This window comes from Amborella trichopoda, chromosome 8 (assembly GCF_054954075.1).
Source record: "Amborella trichopoda isolate Santa Cruz 75 chromosome 8, AtrichopodaSantaCruz75HAP2 v2.0, whole genome shotgun sequence".
Taxonomy (NCBI): domain Eukaryota; kingdom Viridiplantae; phylum Streptophyta; class Magnoliopsida; order Amborellales; family Amborellaceae; genus Amborella; species Amborella trichopoda.
Genome location: NC_142343.1, coordinates 16,087,398 through 16,101,457, shown reverse-complemented (window position 1 = coordinate 16,101,457; position 14,060 = coordinate 16,087,398). Strand labels below are relative to the sequence as shown.

The 14,060-nt window shown below is 35.0% G+C and overlaps 1 non-coding gene and 1 pseudogene across 1 annotated transcript; one reads left to right on the top strand and one right to left on the bottom strand.

Moving 5' to 3' along the window:
- Positions 1 to 1,170: 1,170 nt before the first annotated feature.
- Positions 1,171 to 1,244, bottom strand: TRNAI-UAU (transfer RNA isoleucine (anticodon UAU)). The gene has a single exon. It is a non-coding gene; the product is annotated as a tRNA-Ile (tRNA).
- A 7,968-nt stretch (positions 1,245 to 9,212) lies between these two features.
- On the top strand, positions 9,213 to 9,809 carry LOC148780824 (potassium transporter 26 pseudogene; annotated as a pseudogene).
- Positions 9,810 to 14,060: the final 4,251 nt, after the last annotated feature.

Below are 14,060 nucleotides of genomic sequence, written 5' to 3'. Positions count from 1 at the left end.
GGTTTAAAGTATATTGCAATCAATAATTGAAGCTTTAAATTTAGAAATTAATTCAGAAATCAAATGAAGTCCATAAATCAATATCTAATTGAATTTTAAAATTAAATTTGAGAGATTCCATAATTCTAAATGAAATTTAAAATTAAATTGAGAATGGTGTTGGGATTATAGTGGTAGCACCACTTGTGCTCAAGTAAGGTCTAGGCTTTCATCCTCACCTAACGCATTAAAAAACCACTTAAGTATATAAAAAACGGGTAGGGGTACATCATCCCCACTGAATTACCCAAAAAAAAAAAAAAAAGTTAAATTAAATTTGAGAGATCCCATATGGTCAATACATATTACAATTAATAATTGAAGCTTTAAATTTAGGACTTAATTCATAAATCAAATGAAGTCAGTAAATCAATATCTAATTGAATTTTTAAATTAAATTTGAGAGATTCCATATTGTCAATATCTAATTGAATTTTAAAATTAAAGAGATCCCATAGGGTCAATAAGTTCTTAAATCAATTTCTAATTGAATTTTAAAATTAATTTTGAAAGATTCCATATGGTCAATATCTAATTGAATTTTAAAATTAAAGAGATCTCATGTGGTCAATGTCTAATTAAATTTTAAAAATAAATTAAATTTGAGAGATTACATATGGTCAATATCTAATTGAATTTTAAAATTAAAGAGATCCCATATGATCAATATCTAATTAAATTTTAACATAAAGAGATCCTATATGGTCAATATCTAATTAAATTTAAAATTTAAAATTAAAGAGATCCCATATGGTCAATATCTAATTAAATTTGAGCGATTCCATATGGTCCCCGCGAGTCTCTAATAATTTAAATTTTAAAAATAGAGTAATGGAAATTTTAAATTTTAAATTAAAGAGATCCCATATGGGTCAATATCTAATTAAATTTTAAAAATTAAATTTGAGAGATTCCATATGGTCTGGAGTAATTAAATATTAAAAATAAGAGTAATTAAAATTAGAGCAATTAAATTTGAGTCTCGAGTAATTTAAAATTTAAAAAATTAGAGTAATTAAGTTTGAGTCTCGAGTAATTAAATTTTAAAAATTAAATTTGAGTATCGACTAATTGAATTTTAAAAATTAAATATGAGTATAGACTATTTTAATTTTAAGTACATCCGAAACATGGTCCCGGCGAGGCTCGAACTCGCGACCTCCGGCTCATAAGACCAGCGCTCTAACCAACTGAGCTACGGGACCTTTTATAATCATTCAATTACCCAAAGATTTTACATTTCTGTAATAAAGAGATTAGTTAAAGGGGACATGCCATTAACGTTAAAGTCCATAACGAGTGCTGTTATGTTCCGTTATGCTCGCTGTAACGCCACGGGTATAAGTAGAGGGAAAATGACCTCCAACCCCCTTTCCTATCTTTGCCTCTTTAGAGCCCCCTTTCCTATCATTGACTCTTTAGACCCATGGGTACATAATTGTTTACACCGTCTGGGTACATAATTGTTTACACAGTCTGAAGTTTAAAACTTTAGGACGGTTAGATCTCAATTATATTATTATTATTTTTTAAAAAAAATATTTTTTTTTTATTCTATTAAATGTCAAACCTATCTATTATATATAGAGTGCAGTTGGCATACGGATGCATCCGTAGCTGTAGAGGTAAGGCGCACCTTCAAATTTTATCATGGTATATAATTTTGATGTAAAATGTTTTTAGGATTATCTCAAAATCTATTTTTATATCGAATTATAAAATTTAAAAAATAGTTAAATCAAGTAGATATATAACATATGAAAATCTTGAAAATGGACGGTGTAAATAATATGTTGTAAAATGCACTGTTTCTGAGACTTAAAATCTTTTTATTTTTCACGGTCATACATCTCGATATGGATATGATCAATCAAGAGCAAGCTTTCTATGTTTCCCCTACAGCATAGAAGTTTTATCTTCCCCCTTATCCAATCGTCCATTCTGAATGGAGGGTTCCCCAATCACAATGTCACTTTTTTATACTATTTTATTTTTAATTATTTTTTTATAAACTAATTTCGCACCAAATTTTGGATGTCCATTTCTCTATTAAAGTCTCAATAGTGAAAAATATAAAAAAAATATTTTCAATAAAATAAAATGACCAAAATACCCCTAAAAGATTTAAGGGGTATTTTTATCATTATATTTATCGAAAATTTATTTTTAATATTTTTTATAGGTGCTCCCCAATGAGAAGATGGCACGTACCAAATTTCATGTTAATACAATTTGTATAAAAAAATACTAAAAATAAGATACCTTGAGACGTCGTATATAAGATCATATGGTGAGTGGCTCTCTTGATCAAAATTGGACAGCTGGATGATAAGGGGAGGATAGAACTTCTATGCTATAGGGGAAGCATATAAACCTTTCCCATCAATCAAAAGGTTTTTCAACATTAAAACAACCTTTTTCGTTGGATTTTTGGGGTGCATCCGTAGTTCTATATTATAAAGTTGCATCCTTATATATATATATATATATATATATATATATATATATAGGAAAAGTCTTTCCAACGCCTATAGGTGAAAATAATTAGTGATTTCAGCTACCCTCATCACCGTCCAAATTTCATCGTACTGTAACAATTGTCCGGTAGTGTTTTATTTTTTATTTTTATTTTTACAAATTAGAATGACCTAATATTTGGATAGTATGTACATATTACTGAGGCGCATCTAATAAAAATATAAAAAAAATTATCTGTAAAAAATAAATTGTCCAAAATACCACCAAAATTTTTTGGGGGTATTTTGGTCAATTTTTTTCACGTAAAACATATTTTTTATATAATTTTTGAGGATTCCCCTATTTCTTATGAATATACTCTCTAAATTTCAGGTCATTCTGACTTGTAGAAAAATAATGAAAAATAAAATACTACCAGACAATTGTGACCACGCGATGAACTTTGGACGGTGATGGGGGTAGGCGAAGTCAATGTTCATTTTTGCCTATATTGCGTAGTGTTTTCCATATATATATATATGCAATTTTATATATAAATTGAAAAAAAAAGTATATAATGAGATCATTTACCTTTGGTACAAGGTGGTCACAATTAATTTTGAACATGGGATGTAAAACTAGGTGGCTGCATTTATTCCATTGACGAACTCAAAGTTCAAAAGAAATTTTCTTGAACTTTGTAACACACCCAATTTATCAGATTTAACAACGGACGATTATAAGTAATTGTGACTTTCATGTACTAGTAAATTGTTTCATTGAATACATTAATATATAAATTTTAAGAGAAAATATCTCGATACCCCCTATTTTTAAGTTTCATTTTACATTATACCCAAGGTTTTAAAAGATATCTTGGGGCATAAAAATTGTAAATTTTATTTCTTTTAACCCCCGGAGCTACTTTAAACCTACTTTTTTAGGCCAAACAAATATAAAAGGACATACTTTTTCTAAAAGCCATCCTCCTAAAGTTTTCTCTTTCTCTCTCCCTACGCCCTTTTTCTCTCTGTCTTTCCCATCTCTAACCCTTCACTCTCTTTCCTCCCTCTAGCTCTTTACAATTCACATTTCTCCTTTCACTCTCTCTCTTACTAACCCTTCACTCTCTCTCCTCCCTCCCTCTCTCTTTACAATTCACATTTCTTCTTTCACTCCCTCTCTTTCCAACCCTTCACTCTCTCTCCTCCCTCTCTCTCTTTACAATTCACATTTCTCCTTTCATTCCCTCTTCCCAAATACACAATAAATATACAGAGAGAGAGAAAACGAGAAGTGTTTGGATAAACACAGTAAGAGAGAGGTCTCTTCCCAAATACTTCCCAAATACACAATAAGTATACTGAGAGAAAGAGAAGTGTTTGGATAAACACAATAAGAGAGAGGTGTTTGGTGGTGAAAGGTTATCGAGAGGAGAAAGAGAGGTGTTTGGTGGTGAGAGGTTATCGGGACGAGAGAGAGAGGTGTTTAGATAAACACGGGATGAGCGAGATACTTGGTGGTAAGAGGTGTGTTTGGATAAACACATGAAGAGAGAGAGAGATGGTCACAATTATGAATTGAGAAAGTATATAATGAGATCATTTACTTTTGGTACAAGGTGGTCACAATTAAAGTATACGGAAAATTCCTATTTCTCCTCTCATTCTCTCTCTTCCCATATACACAGTAAGTATACGGAGACAAGGAGAGATGTTTGGATAAACACATGTTTGGATAAACAGGAAAAGATTTCTCCTCACATTCTCTCTCTTCCCAAATATACAATAATTATACAGAGAGAAAGAAAAATGTTTGGATAAACACAGGTAAAGAGAGGTGTTTCTCCTCTCATTCTCTCTCTTCCCAAATGCATAATAAGTACACGGAGAGAAAGATAGATGTTTGGATAAACACAAAAAAAGAGAGGTGTTTGGTGGTGAGAGGTTACCGGGATGAAATACACGGTAAGAATACAGAGATGTTACCGGGAGGAAATACACAGTAAGTATACGGAGAGAAAGAGAGATGTTTGGATAAACATAGGAAAAGAGATGTGTTTGGTAGTGAGAGGTTATCGGGAGGAGAGAGAAGTGTTTGGATAAACAAGATAGGAGAGAGATGCTTGGTGGTGAGAAGTTATCGAGAGGTGAGAGAGAGGTGTTTGGATAAACACAGAGATATGTTTGGATAAACACAGGAATAGAGAGAGAAGTGTGGGAGGAAAAAGAGTGAAACATGCAACGAGAGAGAGAAAGAGTAAAGTTTGGGGTATATAAATGAAGAGAGAAATGAGAATGGGTTTAGAAAGAGCGTGTTTTTTTCACATTTGTTTAGGTTAGAAAAAAATGTTTAAAGTGGCTTGGGGGTTGGAAGATATTTTTTGAAATCTTGAGTTTATTAAGAAATAAAATCCAAACATAAGGGATATGGAGATATTTTTCCAAATTTTAATAATAATAACCACAACAATAATATATGAATCGTTAAATAGTTCATATCTCAGATAAATGAACAAATATTAATAATAATCGATTAACAATAGTAATAAAGATTTTGATTGATCAATTTGCAAGTTCGAGAGATATTGATGTAATTGTAAAATAGATCATAATATTAAAAAAAAATATATCATTTTTTTTTAAAGTCTAAATTTGTGGCGTGGAGTCTACGGAAGTAAGATTGATTTTGGGCAAGAAGAGAAAGAGAAAGGAGTAAATATTCAATATAAAGATGTATAGTATAATTTTTAGGCATTTTTTACGAGTCCAGTCCAAGTCCAACTGACTCGGATTGGACTTGGACCCGACCTGAGTCCGGCTCTACTCTAGGTCCAACTTATAACTGGTCAAGGTGGGTTCGGGCCTTCCCTAAAACAATGTTATCGGGACCGGACCAATGACCGAACTGGTGCCACCGGTTCTAACAGTCGGTCCAGTCTAAAAAGTTAAATAATTAATATAAATCAGGAAGAATAAACAATTAATATCCCTTTAATGGCCAAAACCCCATTTCTTCCTTTATAATTTTTTCTATCTTCCTTCTCTCTCATTTAGGAAGATGAAAGAGAGACGAACGTCCTTACGTTGGCTACAAACTCGCGTGTTCATCATCTCTTCCAGCTCTTTCTCCTAGGTGTTTAACAAGAGAGAATGGAAAAATCCATGAGTGAGGGGAGAGAATTAGGAGAGAGGGAGCAAACCAGTGTTCGTAAAATCGAACTGGAACGGTTAACAGGACATGGGCCAGGAAGCAATTTAATTGGTCTAATAGGTAAATCGGTCAGTTCAACCGCTTAATTGGGCAAGTCCCAAATGATAAAAAAAGTGTTAAAAAAATAAAAAAAGATACAAAAACAAATCTACTAAAATATGAAAAGAATATAAAGAATGCGATTGAAACAAAACACACTCAAATGAAATTGAAAATTATTGAAAAAAATGGATTTTAACGAATCGATTTGTGCCTAGGGGTATTTTTAAAATTTTCTGAAAAAGATGGAAAAATATAAAAGTGAGTATCAATGACCACAAATTTTTTTAATCTTTACCATAATGTAAATAATATTAAAATATCGACTTGACCAACTCTTTTTTTTTTTTCAAAAATGACAAAAATTAAGTTATATACAATATAGACCATTCTATTTTTAATTATGTAATAAATGACATATTGGTTAATAGATTTAATAGGCAACTAAATAGTATATGGTGCATTGGTCAGTGGATTTAATAACAAATTATTCCTTTACAAGAACTTTCAAGTTCGATTCATGTGGGCAAATAAATTTTTTGAATTTCTTACCAATGTAATGAATTCTTAGAATTGTTAAAGGGTGCAGTTGGCATGCGGATGATTCCGTAGGTGTAGAGGTACGGTGCCCTTCAAATTTTATCATGGTATATAATTTTGATGTAAAACGTTATCAGGATTATCTCAAAATTTATTTTTATATCTAATTATAAAATTTTAAATTTCAAAAATGGTTAAAATGAAGTAGATCTATAAACATATGAAAATCTTGAAAATGGACGATGTAGATAATATGTTGTAACATGCACTACTTCTAGACTTAAAATCTTTTTATTTTTCATAGTCATACATCTCGATGTCGAGATGATCAATCAAAGGGTTTTTCAACATTAAAACTACCCTTTCCGATGGATAAGGGTTTTTAAACATTAAAACTACATTTTCCGATGGATTTTTAGGGGCATCCGTAGTTCTACATTATAAGGTAGGCAATGTTTAAAAAGATAACCGCTGACGGTAGGATTTGAACCGTGTTTCATATAACGTATAGTTGCCAGCGCTAACCAATACACCATTCTAAAATATTTGATATAAATGCCAATTAGTATTCTATTTAAACATTAAGAAATCGGTTGATCACCAAAATCGCCCAAAACCGGAACCGGCCACTTCCGATCTAACCGAGCAGTTAGATCGGCTGGTTTTGCGAACACTGCCCTAGAGTAGGAGATCCCCAAAACTACCCCTAATCGGACTCAGAGCCCTAACGGTTCCGTGCTAACAGGCTGATTTTTCTAACAATGATTACGAGATAGGTCATCTAGGAATTCTTGTCTAGATTACGAAATATGTGCTTACCCTATCTAGTTAGAGATGCAAATAAGGGACAGTTTTTTTTAATAGAAAGTTATATACTTACCCTATCTAGTTGGAATACACGATTGAGATGGACCCAATCAATGCCACGCCTCTAACTTTTTTTATTTTTTATTTTTTCTACCCCTACCTAGTTGGAGTTGTAAATAAGGGAAAGTTTTTTTTTTTTTATATATAAAGTCATATGCTTACCCTATTTAGTTGGAATAGACGATTGAGATGGACCCAATGCCTCTAAATTTTTTTATTTTTTATTTTTAGATCAAATTGTGGTTGTTTACTCCTCTCTTAAACTCTTATCTTGAAAACATGTAAAAAAAATATTCCAAATGAAATAAAATGACAAAAAAACCTTAAAACTTTTAGGGGTATTTCGGTCATATCGATTTTTTTTTAAGTGTGCCCATTCAGATGATGCTACTCATCAAATTTCATATTCATATGATTTACAGAAAAAAAATTAAAAATAAAATATTACAAGGCATTGGATGTAGATCATATTGCCAGTGGGTCACTTGATCTAAACTAGACAGATCTAAATTAGATGGCTAGATGGAGGGGTACAGAAAATTTTCTCATGAGGAGAAAGTGCCAAAAAAAAAATTAACCAAATCAGAACCTCTTGTCTATTTGGTTAGTGTTATCTTATCTTATCTTAAGAATTTAAACCATCGAAAGCACGAGATGTTACAGAGAGAGAGGGAGTTTTGATGGTCTTTCGTTTCTTGTAATAAAAGAGGAGATTTTGTGTAAGAGATGAGCAAGGGTATGTAGGAATCCTAATGTGAATATATGGGTATAGGTCTCCTCATTCCTAACGTGAGTATATATAGACAAGTTGGGATTCCTGATCTTTTTAAAGTTAAACCAAGGGAGTTTGTATCTAGAGAGAGAAACAAAATTTTCCATAATTTGTTTTTGGGTAATTCAGTAGGAATGACAAGCCCCTACCCGTTTTTTAAATCGTTAGTGGTTTTTTAATGTGTTAGGTGAGAATAAAAGCCTAGACCTTTGCTTCTTTTCTTTTTTTGGGTAAATCAGTGGGGGAAAAGGCCCCCTACCCGGTTTTAGAGAAAATTACATCATACTATTTTACAACCCTCTAATAGGGTAATTGGGCCATATCATAAAGTAAAGGAATATGAAAGAAATCTGGAGATTTGGAGCACCAAATGGGGGCTTCCGTAAAAATTGTAGCCTTTTTAGCAAGTACATCGGCCACCATATTAACCTCACGGTAGATATGGTATATGGACCATGAAAATTTCTTGAGTCTGAACTTACAATTAGCAACTGTGGTATGGAGAACCCATGGAAGTTTACATCGACCTTGTATAACCTGAACAAGTAGGGCGGAATCACTTTCAATTTGTAAAGGGAAACAATCCATATGAATGGCTAAATCAACGCCCTCTGCTAAACCAAGGAATTCTACATAATTATTGGAAGCAGTATCAAGGGGAACAGAAAATGCTGTAATAAAAGATCCATCATCCCCTCTAATAACACCACCATAACCCGCTTTTCCTGGATTCCAAATAGAAGACCCATCAATATTTATCTTGAAACGCTATGAGTGTGGAAATGACTATACCACTGTTATTGGTGACTAGATTTTTACCCTTGCCCTGTAAGTCTTCAATTCTCAATAATAGCCCTCTCTGAAGCATGATAACTCCACGCCATAGCATCTGCCAAATCACGAACATGGTAAGTAATCCTCCTAATCAACTTTTCCCACATGAGTATCTAGCCTTGAAACATACAATGATTTTGCTCCTCCCAAAACATCCATATAGTCATGAAGAAGAGAGAAAGCCAAATGTTAGTGGTGCCCTCAGACTTGGATCTGAATGCTAACAATTTTCTTAATGTAGCTGCAAGACCTTAGTTGGCGTATAAGTGATGCTACTACCACGACCCCAACCCCATTCTCAATTTTGAAGAACTCATAATAGGGAATAAACAGAGAGGGTATTAGAGGAGGAGGAGTGGGCTTGAGAGAAGTTTGAGGACCAGGCTTCTCTTTCTTACTTTCTCTCTCTTCTCAACTAGCAGGGGTTGATATGGAATCGTACTTAGAGAACATGGACTTGGAAGCAATAGGAGAAGGCAAGGACAGAGAGTTAACGTTCTCAAGTTATTATAAGCCTCATCCAAGAAAAGCCAAGGAGTTGCAGTCCTTGCAAACCCTGCTCTTGGCTTATCAATCACTTGGGGTGATGTCAATAGATATTGGAACTTCTCCTCTTTATGTTTTCTCATTTGTTTCTCTCTCAAACCCTAGAGAAAAGGACATCTTGGGTGTCCTGAGCCTCATCTTTTGGACCGTAATGATGATCGGTTTGCTCAAATACGTCTTCATTGTTCTCCATGCCGATGACCATGGAGGAGGAACATTTGCTCTGTATTCCCTGATGAACCAACACATTAACTTCAAGAACAGGATCAGTGGCGGCCAAACCATGAGGCTTGATTCTGCTGACTCCAATTTGAAGGATTATAATGGCGGATCCTTGTCCAAGGCCAAGAAGTTGTTGGAGAAGAGCTTAGTGGCTCGACCCTTTCTCACATTCATTGTCTTGCTTAGTACCTACATGGTGATCGATGATGGAGCGTTGACACCCACCTTTTCTGTGTTCACTGTTGTGCAAAGGCATACATTCAAGGTCTCCAAAGATTAACACCAATCATGTGGTCCTCCTCTTTGTGGCAATCTTACTTGTGCTCTTTTTGAAAGCAAAGTTTGCTTCTCCCTCTCATCCATAATGCTTTTGTGGTTTGGATCAACCGCTGCAATAGGAGTTTACATTATATTCACATACTATCCTGGGTTATTCAACCCCACTACATTTACTATTACTTTGCTAGAAACCATAAGCACAGATGGGAGATGCTTGGGGCAGTTATCTTGTGTATAACAGGTGCTGGGATTATGTTTGCTGATATGAGTCATTTCAACAAGCAAGGAATTCAGATTGCCTTCTTTTGCTTTGTGTATCCTTGCCTCCTCCTAACTTAAGGATGAGAGGAGGTGTATCTGATAAAGAACCCCGAGAACATAAGCACCACCTTCTACAGCTTCGTGCCGAGTCCTGTGTTTTGGCTCATCTTTGTCAAACCGTCTTCTCAATCATAAGGCACAATCCATGGCTTTAGGGTGCTTCCCTCGGGTTAACATATTCTCCACTTCTTAAAAGCATGAGGGGTAGGTCTACTCTCCGCACATGAACTACTTCCTCATGCTCATCTGCATCCTCATCATCGTTGGATTCAAGGGAGGTATCGAAATAGGAAATGCATGTGGGGTTGTTGTGATTTGGGTCATGCTTATCACCATATAACAGTGGTGATGTTCGTTGTATGGGAAACCAACATCATGATCATATGCATCTTCTTCTTGGTCTTCATCTCCATTGAGAGTATTTACATGACCTTTCTTTTCAACAAAGTGCCACAAGGCTGTTGGGTTCCTTTCGTCGTGTCTGCATTTTTCCTCGTATTGATATTGTCGTGGACCTATGAGAGAAGAAAGAAACATGAGTACGAGGTGAGTGCAAGTTGAGCTTGCTCGATCTCCAACAACTCGCCTCCAATCTCGATGTCTCTCGTGTTCCTGGTGTCTGTTTCTTTTCCACGAATCTCATTAATGGCATCCCACCCATAATTTGACACTACGTTCAAAATGTCGGCTCCTTGCGCCAAATCATGATAGTAGTCACTGTCTGAACTCTCCCAATAACTACAATCTTACTTGAAGAGCGCTTCCTCATTGGAAAGTTAGCACCAAAAGGAGTCTATAGGTGCCTGGTGCAATATGGATACATGGAACATCCTAGCATGAAGGGTGATTAGTATGTGGCAACAGTTCCTTGAGAAACTCAAGGAACTGGCATAGAGCAATGAGGAGTTGGAAGTGTTAGAGACATGCAAAGATAGAAGAGTGGCCTTTGTGATGGGGAGGACAATTTTGAGGACAAGTAAGAAGACTGGTTGGTTTCAACGGCTCGTGATTGACAGGATTTATCCATTCTTTTAGAAGAATTTTAGGTCAACAGTCTCCACTTTGAGGATTCTGCTATCGAAGATGCTGCAAGTTGGGATGCGATACGAGATATAAGAAGATGTAACTTAGTTTCCTTGCCTTCTACCTTGGCTGTTGGCTTGAAGCCAAAGCCTAAAGTATTTTGCTTTCCCAAACTTGGGTTTTTCTTCCTTTTTTTTTTTTTTTTTTTTGTAGTAAAATTAAGATTTGCTAATTGTAGTTTTTCCTTTTTGGTAAAAATATAAACCAACAGAGGGAACTTGTTTCTAGAGGGAAAAGCAACAGAAGTTTTGGGAATGTGTTTTTAGAGAGACTTAGAGAGAAACTCAAAAACTTAGGGATTGTGTTTAGAGAGAGAGTTATTGTCACGAGCCCTCCCCCATACCCCTATCGTACCCTACCGGAGGTCACGAACGTCACTCAAGTGGGAGTGGCTCAACGCGTGTTAGAAATGAGAAATCAAAACAAACCATGAAAATTAAATAAAACTCATACATCAAGCACTAAAAACTGACTCAATTAAAACCATTGAATTCTCATTCAAACTCCAAGATTCTTTACAATATAGTTCAAGGCTTACAAGCCTGACTTTACAGTACATCACACCAAAACAACACAGTGGCCTCTCCACCAGACACCTACTATGCAGAAAAGGATCCCTGACAGGTCTGAAGCTTCAAATGTATGCCGCCATCACTCTGCTGCTCGACTCCCACAGTCAAGTGCTATCACTCTACACAGATGAAAGTAAGCGGAATGAGCTATAAGCTCAGCAAGTAGATCACTACCCTTGTATTCCCATCTACATGCAGATACATAATAGCATAGCCTACGATTCATCAGAGATCGTACTAGTATTAGTGCAGTCATGCATCAGAATATAAACACGAGCAGTATAAAGAGAGAAAGGTTCAAATACCAGAGCATCGAATATTTCCTGAGATAGCAATTACATCGTTACTTATCATAGTTTGAGTCAGACACTCATACAGAATATCTAATTGAAACAGGCGGAAAATAGAATTATTTACTCCCGAAGTAAAAGCCACACATATAAGGTTAAGCCAATCCTGTAACATGGGACTTCTACCCTCATTCAAGAGGGAGGACAATGACAAATGGAGGTCCCATTTCATAATGTCCTCACTCACACACATAATCCCCAACCCATTTTGGGGTATTTGATAGGCAATGGCCTTGCAAGACATGACCCTCTCCTTACGCCTTCAGGAGGGAAGGCGTTACACTACCATTAGAGGGCCCAATGAGTAGTGCCAATGACAATTTGGGGGGCACGACTCTCCCAGTTATTCACAATCACTCCTCGACTCCACTCCTATCATAAGAGTCGAGGTACAATATACCCAACTACCTATGGGGGACCTATTACGTAGTGGTCATATCATAGATATCAATTTTTAGTATAGCAGAATCACAAATCAAACTACTAATGGAGGACCTATTGCGTAGCGGTCAGGACACATATAACACTTTTAATATAACAGAATCAAAGTAGCCACTACTAATGGAGGACCCATTGCGTAGCGGTCATGACACATATAACAGTTTTAATATAATAGAATCAGAATAGCCACTATCAATGGAGGACCCATTGCATAGCGGTCATGGCACATATAACAATCTTATTATAACCATTCGTTATAACAAAATCACATATATTAATCTGTGCCACCGTATCACCGTATCATATTTTCAGTATCGCAGTATCATATTTTTAGCATCACAGTCTCATATTTTTCTGCAATTTCAAACAGTGACATCCATCCATAAGCAGGTCCATAATGCTTGATCTATTTGGAATTCAGAAATTGTTATAAAACCAATTTTTCACTAGACATGCGTATCTTTCAAATGGTAGTTTGAAAACATTTGGATCCCTTTTTCCCCTTCAAAAGCTCATTAGAAAGGAGGAATCCCATCTGAAACCTGCTGTGCAGTTGGGACAGTGGCATGTCTCACTTAGCACCATTATACCTTTCAATCCATAAAACATTTTGAAATGCTTTCAAAACCAAAATTGGAGTAGAAACATGTATCTTTCAAAAAAGGTAGTTTGAGAATATTTGGACTCCATTTGTTCATTCAAAAGTTCATGACAACCCAAGTAATTATTCTGGATTTTAAGAAATCTGTCCACAGTGACATATCTCCGCAAATAATTATATAACTCTCAATTTAAGAAGAAATTCAAAATGTGTTCATCATGTGATTTCAAGTATACTCATAAATATTTCGAATGATGGTAGTTTAAAAGAAAACAAACTCCATTTGGTCAATCAAAATTCACGACAACAGATACATCAATACTGCACTTTTACTAACTTTGTCAACAGTGATCTACTTGCACATTTTGAAGTATAACTATTCAAGCATAAAGAATTTGAGAAAGATGCAAACATGAATATTTTAGTAGACACAGATATCTTTTCAATGGGAAGTGTTTGAAGTCAATTGGACCCTATTTGATAGGTCAAAAGTAGATTAAAAAAACATAGAACCTTCTTGGAAATTACAGCATGGTCACATCATCACTCAACTTGACAATCAATTAGTTTCTAATTATGCTAATTCTTAACATAAACCTTTCTCATTTTCCATTAGATACACAAAAACATATAATCACAGACTTTCCATGAAAAACAAGGAAGATTCAATACTCATTTTGGTCATGCATAGGCAAGCTAAATTGCTGGAATTTACATTACAACAGTGTGCATAGGCATCCATTAATCATGACACTACTTATGCAAATTATCATGCTTGATTTATGTCCAATCCTTGCTTAAAGACCAACAAGGTAGATGGTCCATTTACCTTAGATGCACTGTGTCTCCACATCGTCTCCCATAATATCCTCTTTCAAGCTTCT